The sequence below is a fragment of the Stegostoma tigrinum genome, chromosome 23, assembly GCF_030684315.1.
Source record: "Stegostoma tigrinum isolate sSteTig4 chromosome 23, sSteTig4.hap1, whole genome shotgun sequence".
In the NCBI taxonomy this organism is placed as follows: domain Eukaryota; kingdom Metazoa; phylum Chordata; class Chondrichthyes; order Orectolobiformes; family Stegostomatidae; genus Stegostoma; species Stegostoma tigrinum.
In genome coordinates, this window is record NC_081376.1 from 9,996,363 (window position 1) to 10,024,351 (window position 27,989).

The 27,989-nt window shown below is 42.1% G+C and overlaps 1 protein-coding gene and 1 long non-coding RNA gene across 4 annotated transcripts in view; one reads left to right on the forward strand and one right to left on the reverse strand.

The window, feature by feature from the left end:
- zgc:112980 (uncharacterized protein LOC503706 homolog) overlaps nt 1–19,192 on the reverse strand; it is a 75,211-nt gene extending 56,019 nt beyond the window's left edge. Inside the window, exon 1 of one of the 2 annotated variants that reach the window (XM_059653911.1) lies at nt 19,176–19,192. The gene's annotated coding sequence lies outside the window, so the exon portion shown is untranslated. Of the gene's footprint in view, nt 1–882; nt 1,177–19,175 lie in introns of those variants that run through there. The other variant, XM_048551888.2, reaches the window with a different exon arrangement.
- On the forward strand, nt 1,161–26,249 carry LOC125462194 (uncharacterized). Of its 2 annotated transcripts, none has more exons than XR_007249619.2 (3): nt 1,161–1,289; nt 19,399–20,259; nt 23,339–26,249. It is a non-coding gene; the product is annotated as an uncharacterized LOC125462194 (long non-coding RNA). The 2 variants fall into 2 exon arrangements; XR_009447113.1 differs by having other exon boundaries at nt 20,132–20,259.
- The last annotated feature ends 1,740 nt before the right edge of the window (nt 26,250–27,989 follow it).

A 27,989-nucleotide genomic window follows, 5' to 3' on the forward strand; every position in this document is an offset into this window, starting at 1 on the left:
AAACCATCTAACAATCCCTTGAACATGCCAATCCAGGCTTGGCAACTAAAAATTCAAAACATGTTTATATGCAACATGATAAAAGGTCACAAAACTGAGTATTTTTGTTTTGTTTTAAACAGAGTGTGTAGTGTTTGTGCAAGCCCACTTATTTTCTCCATCAACATTCCATACTGTGACCAAGGCTAGCTCTGCAACTGATCCAATAGCAGAAACCAGTGGAAATATACAGACCATCTTGGGAAAGTTAAGAAAATTGAAGCCTTGTTTCCTTGCACTTAATTGGCATTTTAATTGGCAGATCTTGGATTTCTCCACTCAAACTTCTCATATACCCAAACTCAGTAAGTTCTTATGACGCAGTAATAGTATCCCTAAAGTCAACGTCACCTTTCAACTTACGATATTCCTTTACTAAAGACAGTCTTCATGCAATCGTTGCAAAACAATTCTCGCCCCGTTCTACAACATTCAACAAACGTCTATTCATATTTTGTGACTGTACGCAAAGCAGCAAGAACAACTTCACTTTTATATTTTTGACTTAAAAGCTACAAAGGTAATTGATAACATCATAAAACTGATAAAAGTATTAGCGAGTTTTGAGAACATTTGATAAAAGTATTCTTAAAACTGAACTGCAACAGCTCGTTGCGGCAGCTACGCGACATCCAGCAGCGAGATCAGGTCGAGAACGACATTTCTGTGCTCACACATATTAAGAAAATTCAGGTTGGGCAAGTCTTGGCGCACAATGAAAGCTGCCGAGCAACTTTAATCCGAAAAGACGAACGTAATAAGAGAACAAACAAGATCCTACCCGGAGATTAAAAGGGGGGAACACAATCGCGAGGCACAATAGAGACATTAAAGAGCTGTTACCCAGAAGCAGAAGATGGCGGCAGTCAGTTTGTCCCCCCGGGGGTTTCTCCTCAGTGGTGCCCTGCCCCTCCCCGGGGACAGTATCAGAAGGGAATCCCGGGGCAGGGGCTAGGCCTCGGCTGGAGTGCACCAGCCAGTTCCCGGGGGTACGTGCCCAACTGAGCGGGGTTGGGGAAGGGCCCAGTTAAACTCCAGGTACCCAGCCTCTTCCCTCTTTCTCAATCTCGCCCGCTGCCCTTTCTCACTGCCTCGTCCTCCCTTTGCATTTACCGCGCAGCCACCGCCTGCAACGCTTCCGGGGTCGCCGAGTGACCATTTCCGGGGCATGTTGCCACGGAGACGGCGCATTGCTCCTCCAGGGTAAAGTGACGAGCCTTGCCCCTTGGCACATTTATTTATTTATAATGGTGCGTGTTTAAAATTAGCACACAGTCGTAAACGGATTAGGTTATTGCTTATGTTGGAGATTTATATTCATCGGAGTGTAAACTTTATGAACTTTTACTAAAAGCGGTCTTAAAGTTTGATTTGGAGATAGTAGGAACTGCAGATGCTGGAGACTCAGATAACAGAAATGAGGGAGGGGAAGAGGATTCTGAAATAAAAAGGGAGGGGGAAGGCGGATAGAAGACGGATACAGGAGAAGATAGGTGGAGAGGAGACAGACCGGTCAAAGTGGCGTGGAGGGAGAATAACAAAGTGTGGAGCTGGATGAACACAGCAGGCCAAGCAGCATCTCAGGAGCACAAAAGCTGACGTTTCGGGCCTAGACCCTTCATCAGAGAGGGGGATGGGGTGAAGGTCTGGAATAAATAGGGAGAGAGGGGGAGGCGGACCGAAGATGGAGAGAAAAGAAGATAGCTGGAGAGGAGAGTATAGGTGGGGAGGTAGGGAGGGTATAGGTGGGGAGGTAGGGAGGGGATAGGTCAGTCCAGGGAGGATGGGCAGGACAAGGAGGTGGGATGAGGTTAGTAGGTAGATGGGGGTGCGGCTTGGGGTGGGAGGAAGGGATGGGTGAGAGGAGGAACAGGTTAGGGAGGTGGGGACGAGCTGGGCTGGTTTTGGGATGCAGTGGGGGAAGGGGAGATTTTGAAGCTGGTGAAATCCACATTGATACCGTTGGGCTGCAGGGTTCCCAAGCGGAATATGAGTTGCTGTTCCTGCAACCTTCGGGTGGCATCATTGTGGCACTGCAGGAGGCCCAGGATGGACATGTCGTCTATGGGAGGGGGAGTTGAAATGGTTCACGACTGGGAGGTGCAGCTGTTTATTACCGAGCGTAGGTGTTCTGCAAAGCGGTCCTCAAGCCTCCGCCTGGTTTCCCCAGTGTAAAGGAAGCCACAGCGGATGCAGTATACCACAGTGGCGGATGGTCAGGTGAACATTTGCTTGATGTGGAAAGTCATCTTGGGGCCTGGGATGGGGGTGAGGGAGGAGGAGGTATGAGGGCAGGTGTAGCACTTCCTGCAGTTGCAAAGGAAAGTGCTGGGTGTGGTGGGTTTGGTGGTGGGGGGGGAGTGGGGAGTGTGGAGCGCACAAGGGAGTCGCGGAGAGAGTGGTCTCTCCGGAAGGCAGACAAGGGTGGGGTTGGAAAAATGTCATTGGTGGTGGGGTTGGATTGTAGCTGGCAGAAGTGTCGGAGGATGATGCGTTGTATCCGTAGATTGATGGGGTGGTATGTGAGGACTAGGGGGATTCTTTTCCGGCAGTTATTGCAGGGGCGCGGTGTGAGGGATGAGGTGCGGGAAATGCAGGAGGCACAGTTGAGGGCGTTCTCGACCACTGTGGTGGCGGGGAGGGGGGGGGGGGTGGTGGGGAGAGGTGGTGGAGTTGCGGTCCTTGAAGAACAAGGACATCTGGGAAGTACGGGAGTGCAATGCCTCATCCTGGGAGCAGATGGAGGCAAAGGAATTGGGAATAGGGGATGGAATTTTTGCAGGAAGGTGGGTGGGAGGAGGTGTATTCCATGTAGCTGTGGGAGTCGGTGCGCTTGAAATGGACATCGGTTTCTAGGTGGTTGCCGGAGATGGAGACAGAATAGTCCAGGAAGGTGAGGGATGTGTTGGACATAGTCCAGGTGAACTTGAGGTTGAGGTGGAAGGTGTTGGTGAAGTGGATGAACTGTTTGAGCTCCTCTTGGGAGCATGAGGTGGCGTCGATACAGTCATCAACGTAATGGAGGAAGAGCTGGGGCTTAGGGCCAGTGTAGGTGTGAAAGAGGGACTGTTCCACATAACCTACAAAGAGGCAGGCATAGCTTGGGCCCATGTGGGTACCCATGGCCACCCCCTTTGTCTGTAGGAAGTGGGAGGAATCAACAGAGAAGTTGTTGAGGGTGAGGACGAGTTTGGCTAGGCAGATGAGGGGTGTCAGTGGAGGGGGACTGGTCGGGTCTGCGGGACAGGAAGAAGCGGAGGGCCTTTAGGCCATCTGCATGGGCAATGCAGGTGTATAGGGACAGGATGTCTGTGGTGAAAGAGGTGTTGGGGACCGGGGAATTGGAAGTCCTGGAAGAGGTGGAGGGCGTGGGTGGTGTCACGGATGTAGGTAGGGAGTTCTTGGACCAGTGGGGAGAAAATGGAATCCAGATAGGTGGAGATGAGTTCGGTGGGGCAGGAGCGGGCGGAGACAATGAGTTGACCAGGGCAGGCGGGTTTGTGGATTTTGGGAAGGAGATAGAAGTGGACGGTGCGGGGTTGGGGAACAATGAGGTTGGAGGCTGGGGGTGGGAGGTCACCTGAGGTGATGAGGTCATGGATGGTTTGGGAGATGATGGTTTGGTGTTGGGGGGTCATGGATGGTTTGGGAGATGATGGTTTGGTGCTTGGGGGGTCAGTCCAGGGAGGATGGACAGGTCAAGTGGGCGGGATGAAGTTAGTCAGTAGGAAATGGGGTGTGGCTTGAGGTGGGAGGAAGGACAGGTTAGGGAGGCAGGAACAAGCTGGGCTGGTTTTGGGATGCAGTAGGGGCAGGGGAGATTTTGAAGCTTGTGAAGTCCACATTGATACCATTGGGCTACAGGGTTCCCAAGTGGAATATGAGATTTTGTTCCTGCAACCTTCGGGTGGCATCATTTTGGCAATGCAGGAGGTTCAAGATGAACATGTTGTCTGGGGGGGGGGGGGGGGGGAGTAAGGTGAAATGGTTCGCGACTAGGAGATGTAATTGTTTGTTGCAAACTGAGCGTAGATGTTCCGCAAAGCAGTCCCCAAGCCTCTGCTTGCTTTCCTCGATGTAGAGCAGGCCACAACTGGAACAGCGGACACAGTATATCACATTAACAGATGTGCTGGGACCAAGTGCTACGCCTGCCCCTATACCACCCCCTCACCCGCAAACCAGGCCCTAACAAGAAATTTCACATCAAACAGATTTTTCACCTGCACATCTGTTAATGTGATATACTGTATCCGCTGTTCCCATTGTGGCCTCCTCTACATCGGGGAAACCAAGCAGAGGCTTGGGGACCACTTTGCAGAACACCTACGTCAGTTCACAACAAACAACTGCATCACCTAGTCATGAACCATTTCAATTCCCCCACCCTCACTCCTCAGACGACATGTCCATCCTGGGCCTCCTGCATTGCCACAATGATGCCACCCGAAAGATGCATGAACAGTATCTCATATTTCGCTTGGGAATCCTGCGGCCCAAGGGTATCAATGTGGACTTCACAAGCTTCAAAATCTCCCCATTCCCTACGGCATCCCAAAACCAGCCCAGCTAGTCCCTGCCCCCCTAACCATTCCTCCCACCTCAAGCCCCACCCCCATCTCCTACCCACTAACCTCATCTCGCCTCCTTGACCAGTCCGTCCTCCCTGGACTGACCTATCCCCTCCCTAACTCCCCACCTACATTCACCTTCACTGGCTCTAACCCTGTCTCTTTGACCTGTCTGTCTCTTCGTGTCCTATCTTCTCCTTTATCTATCTTTATTCGCCTGCCACGTCTCCCTATTTATTTCAGAATCCCCTTCGCCTCCCCCATTTCTGAAGAAGAGTTTCGACCCGAAACGTCAAGCTTTCCTGCTCCTCTGATGCTGCTTGGCCCGCTGTGTTCATCAGCTTCACGCTGTGTTACCTAAGTTTGATTTGATGACCTGCATTGAGATTTAGGGGATTGGTGTTAATTAAGGCTTGATGTCGCTGGTTTTTGCACAATAGACCTCAGTGTCAGCTTTAGCACAATCCAAAAACCTACAGCAAATTTAACTTTTTTTGGTATATTCTACCGAAGTCACAAAATAATGGAGCTGATGGACGAAATTTTAGACTGAGCCACCATACTTTGTTGTGACACCCACCGCTGCATGCAGGTGTGAGAGATGGTTGAGGAGAGAAAAAAAATACCTTTTGTGCTTGCATATATTAAGAGAAATTAAGCTTCGGTTTGTCCTGGTCCACAGTCAATGCCACCGCGCAACATGCAGAAGAAAAGCGGAGAGCCTAGTTTTGTTTTTGGACTGCAGATGCTGGAAACTAGAGTCTATAGGTGCGAGGCTGGAAAAGCACAGCAAGTCAGACAACATCAGAGGAGCAGATAAGTCAACATTTCGGCCGAGACCCTTCCTCAGTCAGTGTTGACACCATTGGGCTGTAAGGTCCCAAGGTGAAATATCAGGTGCTGTTCCTCCATTTTATGTTTGGCCTCACTCTGACAGTGGAGGAGGCCAAGGGTGGACATGTCGTCAGGTGAGTGGGAGGGAAAATTAAAATTGACTTCACCAACTTCAGAATCTCTCCATGTCCAGCTCTCCCTCCTCCTCCTCACCTAACCAGTCTAACTTTCTACTCAACTATCTGCTCCACCCTTCCCACAAACCAATCACAGTAATCCCCGACCTGCATCTACCTATGACCACCTTTCCTTCCCTTCCCTTAGCCACCTTCCACCCTCTTTTTTTCCCTAGGCTCTCGTCTTTCTCCCTAGTCCTAACAAGGGTTTCACCCTGAAACCTTGATTTTCCTGGTCATCTGATGCTGTCTAACCTGCAGAGTCTAGTTTTTTTCCCCAAAAAAAACCAGAAATATTCTGGAGAAACTCAGTTGGTCTGGCAACTCTTCTCTTATTTATACTGCCAGACCCACAGAGTTTCATCAGCACTTTCTGTTTTTCTTTATGATTCCTGCCATCTTCAGTTATAGAGGCACAGAGATATACAGCATGGAAACAGACTCTTCAGTCCAACTTGTCTATGCTGACCAGATATTGTAAATTATTTTAGTCCCATTTGCCTGGCATATATCCCTCTAAACCTTTCTATTCATGTAACCATCCAGATGCCTTTTACATTGTACCAGCCTCCACCACTTCCTCTGACAGCTCATTTCATACACGCATCACTCTCTGCATGTAAAAGTTGTCTCTTAAGTGCCTTATAAATCTTTTCCTGCTCACTTTAAATCTATGCCCACCAATTTTAGATTTCCCTAGCCTGGAAAAAGACCTTGAGTAATCACCCTATCCATGCCCTTAATGATTTTATAAAGATGTACAAGGTTCCCCTCTCAGCCTTTAACTCCAGGAAATTAGCCCTTGCCTATTTAGCATCTCCCTATTGCTCAGAAATTCCAACTCTGGCAACATCCTTGTAAATCTTTTCTGAACGTGTTTAGGTTTAACAATATTTTTGCTATAGCAGAGAGACCAGAACTGAATGTAGTATTCCAAAAGTGCCCTAGCCAGCTGCAAAATGACATCCCAACTCCTGTACTCAATGCACTGACCAGTAAAGGCAAATGTACCAAATGTCTTTTTCCCTACCATTTCTAACTGTGATTCCACATTCAAGGAACTATGAACCTGCTTCCAATATCTCTTTGTTTTCATTCTAGTCATGCATTAGGGTTTATGCAGCAACAAGACTTCTGCTGCGTGACATTAGTTAAAATGCGCTCAAAATGTTCGTGTTGATTGTCAGTCAGGTAGCTACTCAGTTCCCTTATGATGTGGAAAGTTCTCTAATAACGTTGTCATAGTTTGAAGCTCTTCATTATACAGAAGCTTAGAATTACCAGAGATTACAATCATGCTTCAGGCTGTAGGTACCATGATCCGTTCTGATAAAAGCAGAGGGAAAAGCAAGTACAGTTCTTGTAAATTAATGTACCGGTTGTACTGGAACTCAATTATGAGAAGAATTGGACTAGTTTGTGTCATTTACAAGTTTTAGCATTTGTAAAAATCTTTCTGTGTTCCCAGTATTAGGTTCAGTCCTGAGAGTTAGCAGCATTGAAGAAACACCTGTGTGAATACAAGAACAGGAAGGGAATAGAGGGATACAGATCCTGTAAGTGAAGGCAGTTTTAGTATGGAAGGGTAGAATGAGTCAACACAGGCTTGGAGAGCCAGAGGACCTGTTTCAGTGCAGTATTGTTCTTTGTTATAGAGTCATAGAGATATACATCATGGAAACAGACCCTTCGATCCAACTTGTCCATGCCAACCAGATATCCTCGTCCCATTTGCCAGCATTTGGCTCATATCCCTCTAAACCCTTCCTATTCATATACTCATCCAGATGACTTTTAAATGTTGTTGTAATTGCACCAGCCACCCCCACTTCCACACAAGCACCACCCTCTGTGTGAAAAGCTGCCCCTTATAGGTCCCTTTTAAGTCTTACCCCTCTCACCTTAAACCTAAGCTGTTTTGGACTCCCCCACCCTGGGAAATGACCATGTCTTTTTACTGTATCCGTTGCCCCTCATGATTTTATAAACCTCTATAAGGTGTCACTCACATCCTTGTAAATCTTTTCAGAACCCTTCTTCATAAATTTCACCAAAAATCCTAATTTGATCAAATAATGTTCATTAGACATGTTTAGATAGAATTTCACTCCTCCTCATGTTGGAATTAGTGGAAGAAAATTTGTCCATGCATGCTTATTTAAACTGTTACATCCTGACTCAACAGTATTTATGAATCACACAACTGATCCATCATCTCTTTCATATTGCATCACCCCAATATTGTATGCATTAACTCTGAATGGAGAAAGAAACATACTGAGGAAGGGGTGGAAATTTTTCAACTTAGAGAGTTGATGAAAATTTTAGGAGTAAAGTTTTTAAGATCTGAATGTGGGATATAATTTTTGTGCTGGAGTCAAAATGAATTTTGAATTTATACCACTTTTTCTGCAGATTTAGAAGTAGCACAAGACAACTGTAGATGTGAGTCAATAGCTCTATGGAAAGCAACGAAACACATTCACTATCAATTAGGCCTGTTCTTGTAGATAAGATAGTACAAAGCAGTTTTAGCGTAGAGGGCAGTACGCATGATAAAGTTCTACAAACCATGTATGGTCTTCCATAGGCAGCACTCCTGTCAGTAGTATTGGTGGTGCTTGTCTGTTGACTGATGAACCTTGGACTTGGACAGATCAAATCCGGTACAGGAAATTAGGTCACAAATCAACCTGCACAAAGTGTGAAAGTAGTGTCTGTCTGAAGAATTTTCATTTGACACTTAGGCTATCAAATCTCTGTCCATTGTTGAAAGTACAAGCTGTGATGCTATCACTGTAAGGTCTGTTGACAGCACTGAGTAGCTTAGTCTTCAAGTTCTTCTGGCTGCTAATTAATCCATACTAGAGTATAGGAGATACATTCATCAATCAGAAGTGTGTGACAAAGATAGGGGAAATTTCCTATTATAAGGAATGTCCTTGCTAGGATTATCTTCAAACATTATATTGTGCATGTCGCTGAAAAGGTCTTGCCTGATAGCGCGTGTGGATTCAGAAAAGCTGGTGGTACTTTGGAGGTCTTCACTGCTACACAGCTTCAGGAAACGTGTTGAGAACATACATGACTTTTAATGTGCCTTTGTTGATCTCACAAAGGACTTTTGACACTGTCAGCAGAGTGGGTCTCTGGATGCTACTGGCCAAAATTGGTTTTCTTGAAATGTTTATTCAGATGCTGTTTGATTTCCATGATGGCCAAAGTCATAGATTAGTGAAATTTCTACCTCCTGCTCTGTCTCTCATGTTGTAAAACTGCCTTGTGTTTTAGCTGCTGCCATTGTTTGGTTGCTATTTATGTCAACATGAATTGGAATAAAGAATTTGTCTTTGCTTCAAAGTTAATGACAAATTATAGTTTGGACAGTTTGGATCCTGTTGTTTGCTCATTACTATAGTGTTGCTACCCACACTGAAGAAGACTTACAGATCATAATGTAACATTCTCAGATGGGACTTGGGTTTATTATCTGTAGAAATTATGTGCAGTTTGCCTCATAAAACTTTGTGATGCATGATATAATCATTGACAGGCACACTTTGACTAAACTGTGTAGTTTTATAGAAAAACAGGGGGAATAGGAGCAGGAATCAGTCATTTGGCCCATCAAGCCTATACTGTCATTCAAAAAGATATGACTGATCTTTTACCTCACTGTCATTTTCCTGCGTTATGCCCGTATCCCTTTAATATTTAGGAATCTATTGATTTCTGTTTTGAACGTAATGACTGAACCTCCACAGCTGTGTGAGATAGAAAATTTAAAAGATTCATGACCCTTTAAGTGAAGAATAATACCCCATAAACAATAAACAGGAGGGTATTGAGAGGGGCAGAGGGACAGAGAGACTTTGGAGTACATGCCCACTTGTCACTGAAAACAGCAGGATGGATAAGTAAGATGGTAAAGTAGGCTTATGGGCTGCTTTTCTTAATTAGGTGAAGGGTTACATATGAAAGAAAGGATGTAATGCTGGAACTATGTAAGATGTTGGTTAGGCCAAAAAATGAAATTTTGTGAGCAGTTTTGGTCACCATGTTAACAAGAAGAATATTATTGTTCTTGAGGGAGTACAGAGGAGATTTATGAGAGTGTTTCTAGGGCTTGAAAATTGCGGCTATGAGGAAAGTTGGACAGACCCTGGTTGGTTTCCTAAGAACAGAGGACACTGTTGGGTGACTTATCTGGGGTGTTCAAAATTATGCAGGACTTAGATAGAATGGACAGGAAAGACTTGTTTGCACTAGCTGAGCTGTCATTCACCAGACAGCACAGTTTAAAAGGTGATCAACAGAAGGATTAGAGAGTTTTCATTCACAACATGGTGTTATTGTCGAATTTGTTGCTCCGTTTGGTTGTTGACATAAAAATCCTCGACTCATTTAAAAGGAATCTGGATCTGCACTTGAAGAACTGTAACCAGTAAGACAATGGATCAGATGCTGGAAAGTGGGATTAGTGTAGGCAGCTAGTTTATTCAGCTAATGCAGGCATGGTGGGCTGAATGGCCTTTTTCTGGGTTCAATCTTTCTATGGTCCTAGAATAGACACAAACTATCTATTTAGCCTTTTTTTTCTCTCTTTATATAATTATAATTCTCCTCCTGTTTCTGCCTGTATGGGTCCATATTTGCCTTTGCTAATATTTCCTCCCTATGTCCAGTGTCTATCAAAGTTTCTTCCAGCTGTTTTTGTGTTTCTTGCCAGTTTACTTTCATATTTGCCCTTTCTTTATCAGTTTCTTGGTCCTCCTTTATGTTCACCCTTAAGTGACTGATAGAATGACAGTTTGGTGCCCCCCACCACAAATTGCCTGCCTTTCCCTTTGCACTAAAAGAATGATGCAAGTCATAAAGCTGGCAGTGTTTAACTGTGCACATGGAGGTTGTTGAGGTTGGTTGGCTCACCAAGCTGCTCTCTTGTTTGGCAGACATTACAATGCTTGATAACATCCTCAGTACAGCCTCTGATGAAGCGTTGGTGTGTTTTCCCGCCTGATTTTTAAACTCTGGGGTCTGTTGAGCTGGATTGCCTCACTTCCGGTTTTCCTTCATAGTGGAATGTATATGGGGTCGAGTTCAATGTGTTTATTAATAGCCTGCTTTGTGGAGTGCTGTACTTCCAGGAATTCTTGTGTCTGTCTCTGCCTCGCCTGTCCCAGGATCTTGGTGTTGTCCCAGTCGAAGTGGTGATTCTCCTTGTCCATGTGGATTGAGATGAGTGAGTATTGGTCGTGTCTTTTTGTAGCCAGTTGGTCTGCATGTACTCTTGTTGTTAGTTTCTTTCCTTTTTGTCCGATGTAGTGTTTCTCGCAGTCTCTGCAGGGAATCTTGTCAATGACATTGGTCCTGTCCATGGCGGGAAATGGGTCTTTAGTTCGGGTGAGCAGTTGTCGTAGGGTTGACGTGGGCATTTGTGCCATTCTGGTGCCCAGCAGTCGTAGGAGTCTTGTGGTGAGTTCTGACGTGTTTCTGATATAGGGTAGTGTGATGAATGTGTCGGTCTCTTTCTGATGCTGTTCGTGTAGGCGTCTTCTGTCCCAATTCTTTGAATATCCATTATCCTTGAAAACCTGGAAGAGGTACTTTTCTTCTTCATCTTGCGCATAAAAGAAGGGCAACTACACACTGCAGCAACATGGAACTACTAAAAATGTGCAACAACACACTACAGCAACATGGAACTATGCCATGAAGAAGAATACCTCTTCCATGTTTTCAAGGATAATGGATATCCAAAGAATTGGGACAGAAGATGCCTACACGAACAGCATCAGAAAGAGATTTACACGCCCCGACACACTCATCACACTACCCTACATCAGAAACACGTCAGAACTCACCACAAGACTCCTACGACTGCTGGGCACCAGAATGGCACAAATGCCCACGTCAACCCTACGACAACTGCTCACCCGAACTAAAGACCCACTCCCCGCCATGGACAGGACCAATGTCATCTACAAGATTCCCTGCAGAGACTGCGAGAAACACTACATCGGACAAAAAGGAAAGAAACTAACAACAAGAGAACATGAGCACCAACTGGCTACAAAATGACATGACCAATACTCACTCATCTCAATCCACATGAATAAAGAAAACCACCACTTCGACTGGGACAACACCAAGATCCTGGCACAGGCTCGGCAGAGACTGGCACAAGAATTCCTGGAAGCATAGCACTCCATGAAGCATGCTATTAATAATCACATTGAACTCGACCCCACATACTCTCCACTACGAAGGAAAACCGGAAGTGAGGCAATCCATCCCAATGGACCCCAGAGTTTAAAAACCCGGCGGGAAAACACACCGATGCTTCATTGGAGGTTGCACTGAGGATGTTATTAAGCATCGTAATGAAATGTCTGCGAAACGAGAAACCAGCTCGGCAAGACAATCAGCCTCAACACCTACAACCTGAGCTACAAACCTACTCCAAAACCTTAGTGCGCACATAGAGGCTGGCAGCCTGTAAGACAATGCTGAAGACAGTAAGTGCATTAGAAGTAATGTGAAATTTATAGAGACTGGCAAACTTCAAGTATGTGGTTAAAGTGAGGAGGCATTAAGAAAATAAGCTGTTATGATCCCCTCTGATAGTCATACTGGAGATGTCATATTTCAGAATGAAACATGGCCTTTAATTTTTGCAGTCGTGCTTAGTCACTGAAACCTATTCACACAAAGCTGCAGATGTTCTTTCACAAAAGAATGAAAGTTTATTACACAAAAAAGCAAAGAAAGCTATTTATAAAGAAGACAGGTAGAAAAATTTTAAAACAAACATAAAACAAAGTTTCAACATGTTTCCTAACATCATCCATTACAGAGACTTAATCCCACAGAGATATCACTTCTGTTTCAGGTTTTTAAATCCTTTACTGATTTTCTCCGTTTTCTTTTTCTTGAACTTTGGAGACAACTTAATGGTGGCATGAATCTTTCATAATTTTGTTGGCCTTAAATTTTTTCATTCTAGCTATTTGAAGATTTCTATCCAAACTTTTCTCGCTTGGAAGCTTCACATAATAAAAACCAGGTGACTGGTTCCCTTGAACTGAACCACTAGGAGAAATAGTTCTATGTTTTCTTCTGAACTAACACTTTGAATTTTCTGTTCTGATCCAAAACAAAACCAACGAACTTAATATGTTTAATGTGCCTGTCAAAATCTCAACAGAATAAACATTTTATCCTTTCACACCTGTCTTCAATCACAAAAAATTGAGTGATCATCCATAATGCCAAAATGTCCCCAGCACACATGCGAAGTATTATTTTTGCTCATTATTCGTTAACAAATTTACATTATTTTTAATTTAATCATTGGATAATATAAATTAGGAAATATTCTGTTGTCCCAGATAGTTTTCTATCTTTGGTTTATTAAGTTTTGTATTCAAGTTACTGTATATATTTTAAAAGCTATAAAGAAAATTCATTATTACAGTTAAACACTTCTTAACTTACATCTGTCATGCTTCAGGTATTTGTTCAAAACAGTATTCTATTTCAAACCAAAAATGGCAAAATCTGTACTTAGCACTTACAGCTTGAGAGGAAGAATTGGGAAAATTTTTAATCAATTTTTAAAATCGGATTTAATTCATTTTCTCATTTTTTTTTCTATTTTTCTCACCATACTCATGCCACGTTAGGGATGGAAAAGTTTGGATTGAGATTTGTGATTAAAGGGCAATACAGGCTTATTGATGTACATCATGTTTAATTTTACTTTGAAACAGAATACTATTTTAAGCAAAATATCTGAAGCTTGACAAATGTGAGTTAATACAAAACTTAATAAACCAAAAATAGAAATCTATCTGGAATCTATCTACCTCTGCCATGAAAATCTTTAGTGATTCTGCATTCACTACCTTTTGAGGAATGGAATTCCAAAGACTAACTGCACTCTGAGAAAAAAAGTTTCCTCATCTCCCCTTCCTCCACCGGCATCCCAAAACCAGCCCAGTTCGTCCCCTCCCCCCACTGCACCACACAACCAGCCCAGCTCTTCCCCTCCACCCACTGCATCCCAAAAACAGTCCAACCTGTCTCTGCCTCCCTAACCTGTTCTTCCTCTCACCCATCCCTTCCCCCCACCCCAAGCCGCACCTGCATCTCCTACCTACTAACCTCATCCCACCTCCTCGACCTGTCCGTCTTCCCTGGACTGACCTATACTCTCCTCTCCACCTATCTTCTTTTCTCTCCATCTTCAGTCCGCCTCCCCCTCTTTCCCTATTTATGCCAGAACCCTCACCCCATCCCCCTCTCTGATGAAGGGTCTAGGCCCGAAACGTCAGCTTTTGTGCTTCTGAGATGCTGCTGGGCCTGCTGTGTTCATCCAGCCTCACAGTTTATTATCTTGGATTCTCCAGCATCTGCAGTTCCCATTATCACTTGTCTGTAATTTATTGTTTTAACACTGAAGCATTTTATATGGCATTTTTTGCTATGGGAATTTGCAGTTTATGCTCTGTAAACTGCATGTATGTTCTCCCAGTGGTGAGATGTGTTGCTGATAATGTTTGGAAGCCCTTTATGTGTGTTGTTAAGTTCCTTGATTGTTTTAGTGCCATTTAGCTGCTTGTACCATGGTTTCTGATGACACTGTATCTCCTGTTCACCTCATCCTCTTGAATTGGATTCCAGTATTTCCTTAGATCAACAGGCTAAGAGATGCAACATGGCAACAGGAATGGGGAGGATTAGGGAAATAACCTATAGCAATTGAAAAGAATGGGGATTCTTTTTGAAGCAGAAGGACATTGTGGGAATTTCGTTAAAATATAGCACAAGGTGGCAGCACGAGAAGAGAATTTCATTTTTAACAAGTGATAGAATCAGAGTAAACTTCAAGTAAATAAGTGGATCAGAATGCTACAGAAAATGCAAACCATAGCAACAGGGAAATATGGAGTCAGCCTCAGCTCAGTCGTCAATGCTCTGTTCTGAGTTAGCAGTTTGTGCATTGAAGTTCTGTAATGAGATAAAGGAACAGAAAATTAGAATTTACTGTTCCCTTGCTCCGGTTGGCTGAACCAGTGTTGTCCTTCCATGCTTATTCCTGCTTTGTCAGTTTCCAAGTACTCCCCTATGGTGGAAGACTTGAATTCTTCATCCTGCAACATACATGGGCTTGGCTCAGTTGATAGTACACCTTTTCTTCTGAGCCACAAACCCTATTCAAGATTTGAAACAATATCAATGGAGATTTTAAACTGAGGCCCTCTCTGGCTATCAAGGCACATGAAAAAATCCATGGCATCATTTTAAAAAGACCGGGAGTTTGCCATTCACTTTAAAATGGCACCTTGCCGATTGCAAATCAGTGGCTACAGTTCCCAACATGACTGTGATGACTTTAGTTCAAAAGTAGCTTCTTCTGCCTGAGGTGCTACATAAATGCAAGTTGTTATTCTTTTACTATGTAATTAAAGGGATTGGAGGAACATGAACAGGCCTATGAAGAAATTGGAGCAATATGACACTATATTATGACAGGTTTTTCCTAATTTCCAATTTTGACATAACATTTGCCATCGTAAAATATACACATGTTGCAAAAGAAACTTGCCATTACAGGTTAGAACCTAGGCAGCTGACGGTGTGCTGCCAATGCTGGATTAAAGAGAATCAGGATTATTACTGAAAAAATACGCACATTTTGTCAAAGCTTTTCATCTTGCATTTATCAGGATATTTCACAAGAATACTAATTCATGGGAAAACCAACATTTAAACTGCATGTGTGTTGATTGGTGGCAAGTGGACTATGGTACGTGGAGGTATTGTCATGGACACCATACCAGAATGATAATTGACAATCAACAGTCACGCTTCAAGTAAATTTTAAGCCAGCAGATTAACTCTTATTGATAAGGGAATTTTCATGCAAGTAAACTACACTGCAAGCCTGATCAACAATACTAAATTAGGTGTCAGCATAATTCAATCCATATTCAGAATTATCCAGCAAAAGTTGCACAATTGCATCTTGTGTTATACATTGGTGTTGCAAACTTTGCAAGGGTGGGCTAGTTGGACACAGCTTGTTGCAAACAGCTGAAGAGACATGCTGTTGTAATGATCATTCAGTCTTTGGTATAGCCCACTTAACTGGCACCACACAGGCACTGAAATTCATATATCACATTACTCAATTGGGTAATAGTCACAATACCTTTTTGCTTTCATGGCAGCATCCTGTTGGTGGTGACCATTATTTGTGCTGCTAATGCATAGTAGGAGCATGAAACAGCTAGCTTCATCTATTGTTGAAACCTTTGAGAAATGCTCCCCCAGGATACACTGAGGTCGAATTGATACTTTTCAGTGACTGCCTTTGGGCCTTCCGTGAGTTTGTGCAATATGTAGGAAGACATGATCTGATCAGGGCAGCTATATTCCTGTAGGATGTCTTTGATGTGTCCTATTTAGCGACACATTTGAATGGTGAACAAATGGATCTGGTTCTATTTATGAGGTTGCTGATAAAGACAATCTCATGGTGTGTTTAACTGTGGGAATCCAAATGTCTATACTGACCGGTAAAGGTAGGTTGCAGCAGGCAAATTTGAATTCTTGTGAACTATCCTAGTGGGTGCAAGACAAAAATATTTAACAAAATGGGTCTTTATTCATCAATACTCAAGTTCTGTACTAAATACTCTCTCTCACTCTGAATGCTGTAAACCAGTCAAAATGGGAAGTAGGACAAAGGACTGTCATCAGCCTACAAAACTAGAAGTTTTAAAAATTGTCTGTTTAGCTGCCAATTTCAGTGTTACTGCAACAACTCACTAACAACCACGTTGTTTTTTCTGCACTTCACAAAAAGTTCAGAGGCTGATCCATATAAACTTGTCTTAACATTGAACTTTTTTGTCTCACCTTTTCTAATGTCTGTGTACGTGTGTTGTGACAGTATTCTTGGGTGCAGTAATTAATAATCTCACTATTTTTGTCAATTAAAGAAAAAAATTAATAACCTCACTATTTTTGTTAATTCAAGAAAATCTGGTTAAATTGTCTCCTTCGTAAACTTAAGCTCATTTGGGTCTGGGAGAAAAGTATGCATAAGGAAGGGATTCCTTCTACATTAATCTTGTGATCGAACAAGGCAGTGGTCAAATGGAGAAGGGGAGCTTTTGTGCTCCTGAGATGCTGCTTGGCCTGCTGTGTTCATCCAGCTCCACACTTATAAGGGGAGACATTTCATCCTTTCACACCAGGAAAGGTATCCCATTTGAGGTATCCCACTTAGACCTGAATGAATTGGGACACTTAATCTGAGATCTGGTCACAACTAAAACAGATGATGCACCTGACGAGAAGGGAACCAGATACGTTTAAATGGTTTTTGGATTCAGCGTGGATTGCTAATCAAAAATGGTTCAACTTATTCACTAATACTCATCCATGGCCAGAAGAGGGCACCCCAACCACTACTGTCTCTTGTTCCATATGTGGTGCTAAAACATCCTACCAGAATTAAGACTGCCCACCACTAAAACAAACTGTTGTGCCTGCAGAGATATCAAAGTGATGCTGCAGCAAGAAACTTCCATATTCTGAGATATGGATCCCATCGAAGCCACAAAGATCCATCGGCATACAGGAAGTAAAAGATTCCCCCCAGTTACCTAGAAGAAGTAACCCAGGTGACAGAGGATTTCTGGAGCACAGATCTCTTAATGAACATAATATTTAAGCTTGATACTGGAGATGCTGTCTCCATCGTCAGTGTCAGATGCTGTGCAGTGCAGAATGAGAACCACTCTCATCCTCCACAGTTTGCCTCCATGACCTGGGAGCACATCATTAAAGATCTCATGTAGCATGACAGCAAGGAAAATAGCACACAGGGTGAGAAATTTTACAGACCCTTCATGCCATTCTGAATCGACTATCGCTGAGCAAAGAAGCATTCATGGCCCAACAGCTCATTTCCTCACTGTAGCATAAAACATCCATACCATATCCAGACTGCTTCGAGCCAACCCCTATGTGTTCCACACTGTATGCCATCCTTCTGGGAATAAATAGACAAAAGAACCAACAGGAACATCACTAACCACAGCCAGAGCAGGGAACTCCAGATATCACACAGCTTTTTGAGTTGACAGTGGAGGGGGTAACTGCCAAGACACTACAGAAGTGGGAATAACATGATGCAGCAATAGGGTTTTCCAAACAGCCCAAGAATATCTGGAATGTACCCTTGCATTCTGAGTCTGTCCATGCAGTCACAACCAATAAGAATTCAATAGTTTTAGCCAGTCAAGTGGTTGACTTGGAAGTGAAGACTTGAAACTCGGTGGGAAAGTGAGCTGGTTGCAGGTTCATACTGAATAGATATGTAAATGATGGGAAAATGTGGACATATTAATGCCTGGAAAGGGTAGACATTTAGACGCAGGATGAACACGTGGAAGGAGGTGTGGCATAATGTAGAGCTATCAATACGATAGAAGGACTGACTCCATGATAGTTATGCAGGGATCTCTTCTTGTTCTGTGTATAATGTATTGCATATTGTTCAATAAATAGTTCTGGTTACTAATACCTGCTCCACATTCATCTCTAACCACACTTACAGCAGAGAAGGGAGGTTACTGTAAGGCATTGTATAAGGATGAAGCGGGGTGGGAGTTTTTTGGAGAAGAAGAGTTGTGTTAGATGTGAAGAATGATGGAGTGTACCTGAGGGAAAGAACTGTCACCGTTATCCACTAACATAAGCTGGAAAGGGAAGTTGGGTGGTCAGTAGTTTAGTAGGAGTAAGATTGTGGATAGGTGAGTTCAGAGACAGGAGAGAAACTAGATAAAGGTGCAAGTTTAGGGCTAGGGCACATGGGAAACTTGGAGGAAGTTTGGCATGGTGGGTTTGGGTAAGGGATAGAATTGGCAAGGCATGTGTTTTAAACGGCCTCAAACTTTGTGACAAAAATATCTGTGAACTATGGAGGTGAGATTGGGGAGGAGAAGGGATTTAAGAAAAAAGTTTGCAAGAACATAAACAAAATGGGAGTTACCTTTGCTTTCCAGATTAATCCTGAATCAGTGAGCATCTTTTAGAAGTGAAGAGCTAGGCCTAATGATTCAGCCAGGTTTAATGGTGAATAGCTGAACCAGTCATCCACCATATTAGTTCTTGTTTGTATTCCTTTGACAATTCATTGGGGTCAATAAGCATGAGATGGAAATGACAAGATTGAATATCTTCACAACTGCTGTTAATTTGTTTAGCGTGTAATGATGTGCTATTAAATCTGAGTCACATTGAGAGCTGCAACTATGTGAGGCAGAAATACTATAGATTCTGGTGGTTGGGCTGTCAATTGGAATCATGCAAAATGACATCAAACAGGATTATGTGGAGTGAGGATTTAAAAATGTCTGGACTTCGAAATTTTAACATCTTCCTCTTATACCATTGATTTCATTGAAATGAAAAGTGAAAGAATGGCAAGCATTTTACATGTGTCTTGTCTTATCCTGGTGCCACGATTGAACAGTACCTCCACATTGCACTTAGAATCTGGGCAACACTTGATGCAATATGTCATGTCCATCACTTCACTGCAACTCTCCTCTGTGTTGGAATTTGTACAACTTTCCCTGCAGCCACGGGCTACAGTAGTTTCATTTCCTAAGATAGTCATCCATATCTGCAAAACAATAAAATTTAGAATTGCACTTTAGTTAATAAAATGAAGGAAGAAATGTTCTTTTCGTACTTAGGATAATTTTAATTGGATCTCCATGGATCCCCAGCATCACAGATGCCAGTGTTTACCCAGTGTGATTCAATCTATGTGCTATCAAGAAACATCCGGAGGCACTGTATACAGCAGAGACTATGAACCCTGACAACATTCTGGCAATAATATTGAAGATGAGTGCACAGTGAGCCAAGCTGTTCTAGTACAGTTACAACACTGGTATCTACCCAACAATGTGGAAAATTGCCCAGGTATGTCCCATACACAAACAGCACGACAAATTCAACCCAACCAGTTACAAGCTCAATAGTGTAATGTTGATCATCGGTAAAGGAACAGAAGATGTCATGACAAGATGTTTGTCATCAAGCAGCACTTGCTTAGCAGTAACCCGCTCAGTGATACCCAGTTTGTGTTCTGCCAGGTATACTCAGCTCCAGAACTCCTTACAGCCTTTGGTCAAACATGAACAAAAGAACTGAATTTGTGAGGTGAGATGAGAGTAACGGCCCTTGACATCAAGATTGCATTTGACTAAGTGTGTCATCGGAAGCCTTAGAAAAATTTAAGTCACTTAGAATCAAGGGAAAGCTCTACTGGTTGGAGTCATACCTGGCACAAAGGAAGATGATTGTTCTTGATGGAGGTCAGTCATCTAAACTCGACAACATCTTTGCAGGAGTTCCTGAGGGAAGTGTTACTGGCCCAAATAATTCCAACTGCTTCATTAAGAACCTTTCTTCCATTATAAGGTCAGAAGTTGGGAAGGCACAATCATCACTGAACAATGTTCAGCACCATTCACAACTCCTTCAATACTAAAGCATCTGTATCCACATGCAGCAAGACCTGGACAATATCTAACAATGGCTGACAAATGGTAAGTTACATTTATGGCATTACCATTGCTGAATTCCTTGCTGTAAAACCCTGTTCATTACCATTGACCAGAAACCGAACTGAACTAGCCTATTAAAAACTGTGGCTACAAGAGCTGTTCAGAGTTTAGGAATCCTGCGGTGAATAACTCACCTCCTGCTTCCCCAAGACACAAGTCAGAAATGTGATGGAATACTCCCCACTTGCCTCCTGGATGTGTGTAGCTTCAACAGCATGCAAGATGCTTGACACCATCTAGGACAAACAGCCTGATTGCTGGCACCACATCCACAATCACTACCTCCATCATTGCTAATCACTAGCAACAGTGTGTACCATCTACAAGATGATGCAGAAATTCACCATGGCTCCTTAGATAGCACATTCCAAACCTATGACCAATATCATCTAGAAAGACATGGCTATTCCACCTGGTGCAAGTTTCCCTTCACGCCACTCAAGGGACATAGGGAAAATCTGGTTATATCAAGTTGTGCATGTTTCATTGGATGTTGGCAGAATAGGTCTAATGGACTACACAGCTTATTCCTCTTTAAATAATACTATAGTCTTCATCAGGGTGAAGAAGGTAAGGGTTCAAAAGCTGAGGATCTGGCATACCACCAGCATAATTAAACATGATCTGAACAGTTACACAGCAGCCAAAGGAAGTGAAAAAAAACTTCAAATTTCGAATGACCTCAGTTGGAAACATGTTGTGTTTAATTACTTTTGACCTCAGCACAGTAAGTTGCTGAGTATGATTTCTATCCGGTCAATTAGGTTTAGAATTTGTATCTTTGCTTTCTCTATTAATTAATCTTCAGTGAGCAGATGAATTTGAATTTAATCTTTCAGGGATGAGCATCCCAAACTATCCCAATGTGTCAGTTATTTCCATCTGTCATCCCTGCAGATTTTTCTAACTGCATGAGATTGTGAACTCATCACAGTTAGCAAACATCTGCATTGTTACCATACTGCAAATGGTCTGCCATTGCTATTACTTAAATTAACATGCTAATGAAGTATTGTGGAGTAGACCATTGGTGTGGGGAAAAAAGCTATACTAATTCACCATCTTGAGTTCGGTTGAATTTGGTTTGCAGCAACAGGTCTAAGGCATTAGACTTTATTACACAGAAGATAGATATTTGGCATTTGGGATAAAAACAGGGTGAATATAATCACAGACATACCCAGCAGCCAGCATTGGGATCTTCACATTTTTCTGTTGTGTAGTTGGCAAGCTGATACTCAGCACAGTCCTCATTGTCATTGCATGTGTAGCAGGAGGTTGCACTCCTTAGTACAGAGGTTGTAGTTCCCTGCAAGTGGAGAAATTGAAGTGCCTTCACGATATCGTCAGTACGACATTTGCTCCTCATCATGTTTCAGATTGAATATTTGACAAATAGGGAATTACATCATTATTTGAAAATAAAGACTTAACTAACACAGGGACAGGATAAGGAGTTAAGAATACAGAGAACAAATCCAACTGAAGCACAAGCAAACATAGGCATTGTGTTGTAGTGACTACAATTTGTAAAATGATTATTCATTACAGTCTAATTGAACAAATAATGAGGAAATTATCCTTCAAAATTAATTCAGTTAAATACAATTTAATCTCCATTATCCTTCCAGCAGCTAAAGAAATTTGGCTAGTAGCTATGGGTCTGCAAAGTTTAGTTCTGCTTTATTCATTCGTGGGATGTGGGCATTGGTAATGTCCATATCTCTGAGGCAGTAAGCCCATGTTCAAGTACCACCTGCTCTAGAGGTGTGTATTAACATGTCGAAACAGGCTGATTTAGAAAATATCTTGAAAGCAATTGAACAATGGTAGTCTGGAAAAGGCAGGCATGTAACATGGAGACTTGCATGATCCTAAGGTATTGTTGTGTAAACACTTACTTGCACTTGTCTATGACAAGCTCTGTTCTCCATACTATTGTAGGTGGTAGAGGAAGCAGGTTTAGTTTAATTTGGGTGGATAGCAGGGCTGGTTTTACACCCCAGGAAGGTGATGGAGCAATGGTCATGCAGATGATTTATCTTTCTGCAAATCTTGTGTGGAGCAGGTTGGCCCATGTAAAGCTCATTCAGTTGCATGACAAACTTTCTCATGTTCTACGATGGCTCTGTTGCAGGCATAAGCTTGATTCCAATGCTTCGGAGATGTGTCGCCCTGGAGATGCCTCATTGGTGATAAAGCTATGTATGCAGGACATGAGCTTTGTCACTGAAGATCCATCCAGCAATTTGGGCTGGGGCTTCAAAAAGCCTTAAGAACAATGAGTTGCACAAGGTGCTTGTGTCATTGACAAGTCCCTGTGAAATGAGCACAGACCTATTCTTTTCCTGTGGCACACCAGTTGTACATCGATGGAATGAAATCCTTTACGATTTACAAATACAGCTCAGTGTTACCAGAGAACGTTTATAGGAACATGAGTAGAGTGAATGATCTTTGAACTTGTGGAAACCCAGTGTGACACTGAATGTGGACTGAACTGGCAGACTGCTGTCTTCATTGATGGTGATAACCTCATCTACATGATGAAATAGGGTAATTTAGGTCTTATACTCCCTTGTGTGATAGTCTGTTGGCTGTTATTTGAAACTACCACTGGTGTAGAAATTGAAGGCTGCTATAATCTTGGGAGGCTCTTAGCATAGGGTTGTCACCAAATCCACACAGCCTATTAGTAGGGAATCTTTTAATTGATCAATTATACATAACATGAACTCCACCCAAAGTGACCCTCCTCCCACTTTGATCGAACATACTTGTAACCAGATGTGTGTTTTCAGTGAGCCATGGAGAATTGTGTGTGTCTGTTGCAAAACCCAATTCTGTGCCTTCTATCGTCACCCAGTTGCATCACCTATACGTTTTGACTCAACAAGTGTAACCATTGATCTCCCCACTGTTAGTCTTAATCCCTCTCCTCATTGACCTGGATCCTAATATGATTTCCCTCCATAAACCATATCTTATGCCTGTGTCTACTAACTGAGTTCCAAGGAAGGGTCACTGGGCCCGAAACATTAACTCTGATTTCTCTTCTCAGATGCTGCCAGACCTGCTGTGCATCTCCAATAAGTTCTGTTTTTGTTTGAGAAAGACAGTGGTGTGTCACCTGTTGGGTGTCAAGGAAGCTTCGAGGAAAAGAAGGACTTCACCAGGAGAAACAGACTGTAAACTAAACTGAAATTGGTAGTCTCCTGTAATCTGACAGGTAGTGACCATGACATGAGAAAAGAGCAGTCTGGGTGTCATGCATGTTTTTATATTCTTCTTTCCAAGTATACACCAGAAGCGTGGTTAAAAGTCAATTTCAACCCTTGTCTGCAGTTTCAAGTTTATGAAGATGTCTGCTTGAGACTCACAGCTGAGAAAACCACTAGTCTTCCTTGCACTGCAAGGAAAAAGTGAGTAAGTGTCTATCTCTGCTTGAAGCCAGAAAGCAAGTGAGACTGCATTCAAAAGGAAACAGGACGAAGGCCTTCCAGCTGACCTGCAAAGCCAAGCAGTTCAAAATCACCCGCTCACCCAGCAATATCAGCGCTATTTGTATCACCCAATGTAATGGCTGTGACATCTCATTGTCTTCTCATTGTGAAACTCAGAGACTGATTCATAAGTCTGTTAAAGTTTTTTTACTTTTTTGAACACATTTCTCATTTCTGTTGTGTGTATATGTTTCTTTCTTTATTCTTCTTATGTTTAATAAATAATTAAGTCACTCATTATCTCAAGAAAGCACTATAAAATTGGCTCCTTTTAAAGTATAAGTTCACTTTGTGAGACAAGCATCCACAAAGAAAGAATCCTTAAAAATTAACATTGTTGTGGCCAACTGAGGGAGTGGGTGAATAAAAAAAGGACCCTGTTCATCCCTCCTCACCAGGAGTTTGACAGTTTGGGGCATCCTATCTAGAATTTTTATAAGATGTAGTTCCTCACCTTGGACTGATTATGTCAGTCCTAGCTCCTGAGAGCTAAAGAGTAAACAATGTGACTGTTTTTATTGGAAGTGCTAGAAATTAAAGGTAAAGGAAGCACAGTATGTTAGTGATGGCAACCTTGGATTTTAAGTATACCGTATGGATACAGCCATCTGTTACAAATACTTAGACTACCCTCATTCAACTGATTCATGAATAACTCTTAGGTTTTTGACTCCATTTTCCCAATCATTATTCATTTAAGCATTTTCTTGTTGTCCCAACCAGTATGTATTCCTGAAACAACATCACTGAAACCAATTATCCAATTACTTATCTCCTTTCTGCTTAGAAGACTGTTCTGTATTCAAATTGACTGTAATGCTTCCCCATGTTACAACAGCAACTGGTTGCGTTTCAACAAAAAAAATGGCTTGAGACATCCTGAGGTGGTGCACATTCCTTCTTTCAGATATTTTTCATTAAGATTATCTTTTCCCCATGTGAAATTATAATGATGCATTTCAAGGTGATGTGGACTAAACAAACTTGATATCCTTTTATTTCACTTAGCGTTACTTGGCCTGAGCAAAAGGAGAAGAGGTACTTGAGGATTCTTACTGTAAATCTATAATCTGTAGGTATGAGATCAATATCTGTGCCAGATGCTGAAAAGAAAGAGAATGCAGAAATTATTTCTACAAAGATAGATGTAGTAAAGTGCACAAAATTACAATAAATAGATAATCTCTATCTCACGTTGTTTGTTTCATATCTCCTTGATTTGGTTATCAATTAAAACATGTTTTAATTGTCATCTTGAAAGTTTTGATAATCCAACATCCTCAGGATTTTGGGCAAGGAATTTTACAGTGAAATTGTATATATGCTTCCCATATTCACTTTTTAAATGATCTAGTTCTGATTTTAACCTGTCTCTTCATGTTTAAACTAGTTTGTCCCTATTTACGTCATTAATTTCTTTATTGTTTTTAATCATTCAATTAAATCATTCCTAAATTCAAGATGATTCAAGCTGAGTTTCAGAGACCTGTCACTGTATAGTAAGGATTTCATCCTGATGAACCTGTATGACACTTCTTTCCAACACGTATATCCTTCCTGAGTTGATGTCCCTAAAATTGTGTGTAGTATTTTGGATGGAGAGATTTATAGAGGGAATTTCAGTATTGAGTACAGAGTGTGCAGCTGAAAGCATGTGAAGCATTACAATGGTATGAAGTGAGGGGCAAGGCATGAGGCGCCAAAAGCAGAAGAACACTGAACTCTAGGAGGTTTGTGGGCTACAGGAGCTTTGAGAGATAGTGAATGATACAGCTATTGGAAAATTAAATATGAAAGTGAGAATTTTAAAGTGAAGTTGTGGGGGTCCAGCAGCCAGTCACGGATTGACAGTCAGGGAGTGATGGATGAATGAGGCCTGATGTGGGACAAATATGTGAGTATTAGAATTTCTACTTTTTAAAAATATACTGTTATTGATTTACTATTTTCCACATTTCTGATTGTTAAGTTTGGAAGAGACAATTGCACATTTGCGTGTTTCAACAGCAGATGAGCTCATGAAGGGGTGGACATAAGAAATCTTCTGGAAGTGGATAGAGATTGTCTTTGTCTTTTTCAATTAAAAAGTTACATAGTTAGATGTTCAGCTTAGGATTTTGTAAGATGCTAAGTCTGGTTCAATCCAAGAGCGTGACCAGTAAATGGATGGCAAGTTGGCAAGAGTCAAGAGTTTGTGGTCAGGGCACTTGGGGCAAGTCCTGGAGAGGGGGAGGCAGATCAGGACAGAGTGGAAGAAGGGGATGCTGTTGTGGGGTGAGGCAAATTGATTCCAGAGCATAATAAGGGGCAGCTGAAAGTCTGGAGAGGGGCAACAGGCTGTACAGGTCTGAAGAACAGAAGGGATTGGTCTACAGCAGTGGAAGTGTGGGATGGCAGGTCCCTGGCAGGGTTGGGTAGGCAGATTGGATTGAGAGTGGGGTAAGGGGACACTGGGCCTGGAATAGGAAAAGTAGGAAACAAGTGAAGGGTGGGCAAGCGGGGTGGGGAGGTGTCCTGTTGCGGTACATACTGTCCAAGACAAGGGAAGGGGACAATAGATCCAAATCAGTCTCTGGGGGGATGTTAGTGGTTTGTAGGGCAGTGTAGTTGGTGATCTGTGAAATAAGGTGGACTCTACTGAATGATTGATGGTACCAACTTTGAGCTTTTGTATCAGGTCATCAGGAGATTTATTTCAATAAACAACAAAGTCTGTGTGTGTGTCATTTTGTTCTTTATAAAAATCCTAAACTCCAAGAGCTATTGCAAAAGGGCTCAGGGAATGAGAGTGTATATGAATTTCAGTGCTAGTGGGATGCCTGATATATGGGCCACAAGTTCTGAGGACTGGCTGAACAAATCCAACAGCATATTCTTGTTTGGTTGTTCATAACAATCATGGCACTCACCAAATAAAATCAGCTCACACTTATAATACACATAACATAGTGTGCAGCATTAAATGTGATAGTGCAATTGGGAAACATTTGATAGATGGAATGTATGAAGAATTACACTGACCTCAATTTAGGGTTGGGTTTACACTGTGGTGCACTTATGTGTACAGGAGGTTTTATATTTTAATACACAGGGCATGTTATTTGCAGTCAGAAAGAACATTTATATAATCTGTACCTATTTCAAGTCAACAAATTAGGTGACAGCCATTTTCTGGCTCAACTGTCAGTGTGATGCCCTCACCTATCAGAATCAGAAATGCTGGGTTTAAAGGGTAAACAATGCCTGGAAGTTAACTGCCATTCATCAATAACTGGCGCAGTCTCCGTAGAAAAACCATCACCAGTCAAAATCCACTTCTCATCTAGTACAATGTTGGCTATCCTCTTAATTTAATATTTCTTGTGAGTTATCCTGGTGAGTGCATAATGAGAAATTTTGATAAAATTGTCTTTTTTCAGCAATACTTAGGATTATCAAATGATTAAGTAGCTTTGGTTAAAGTATGAGAAATATACTGATTACATGCAGTTATACACTCATTTAGGAGGAAATGTAGCTTACGGTTTTGGGAACTGCAGAATCCTAAAAATGTAAAATAAAAAAAACATAGTTATGATCAAATGTGTACCTGTTAGCAATGTGTTAGTACATTTTATTCAAAATTGCACCAAACGTATCCATAAGCTTGTTCTTTGAATACTTTCTGCTGGTTATCAAAATGAATAGAAACTTGAGCACCTGGCTGCAAATCTCCTGCAGATAATGCAATTCACAACTTATTCTTACATCCTAACTGCAGCTGGCACGTTTCAAACAAGCACGGGCCCTTCACGTGCAGGCTCTTTATGACAACGTGATGGGAGCAAATATGTAAACAGGAACAGTGTTGGTGCTGGTACACTGAAAGAGCAACTATCTCTCCTTTGAGTTAATGGAGAGAGAGGAAAGCCACATTCATATCTTGAACCAGTCCTTCTCAGAGCATCTAAAAGGATCTGTGAGGAATTTATCCCTAGGCATTACTCAATAGTTTGTCTTATTATCAAGAGTTGCCCATTTCATATAGAGATTAGGCAAATTCTTTTCTCTTAGAGTATTGAGAGTTTTTGGATCTCTCTCTGTGAAAAGATGATGGAAGCAGAGAACTTGAATATATTGAAGGCAGAGGTAGTTAGATTCTTGTTCAGCAAGGGATTGAAAGGTTATCAGGTTATGTGGGAATGTGGATTTGAGGTTACAATCATGGTC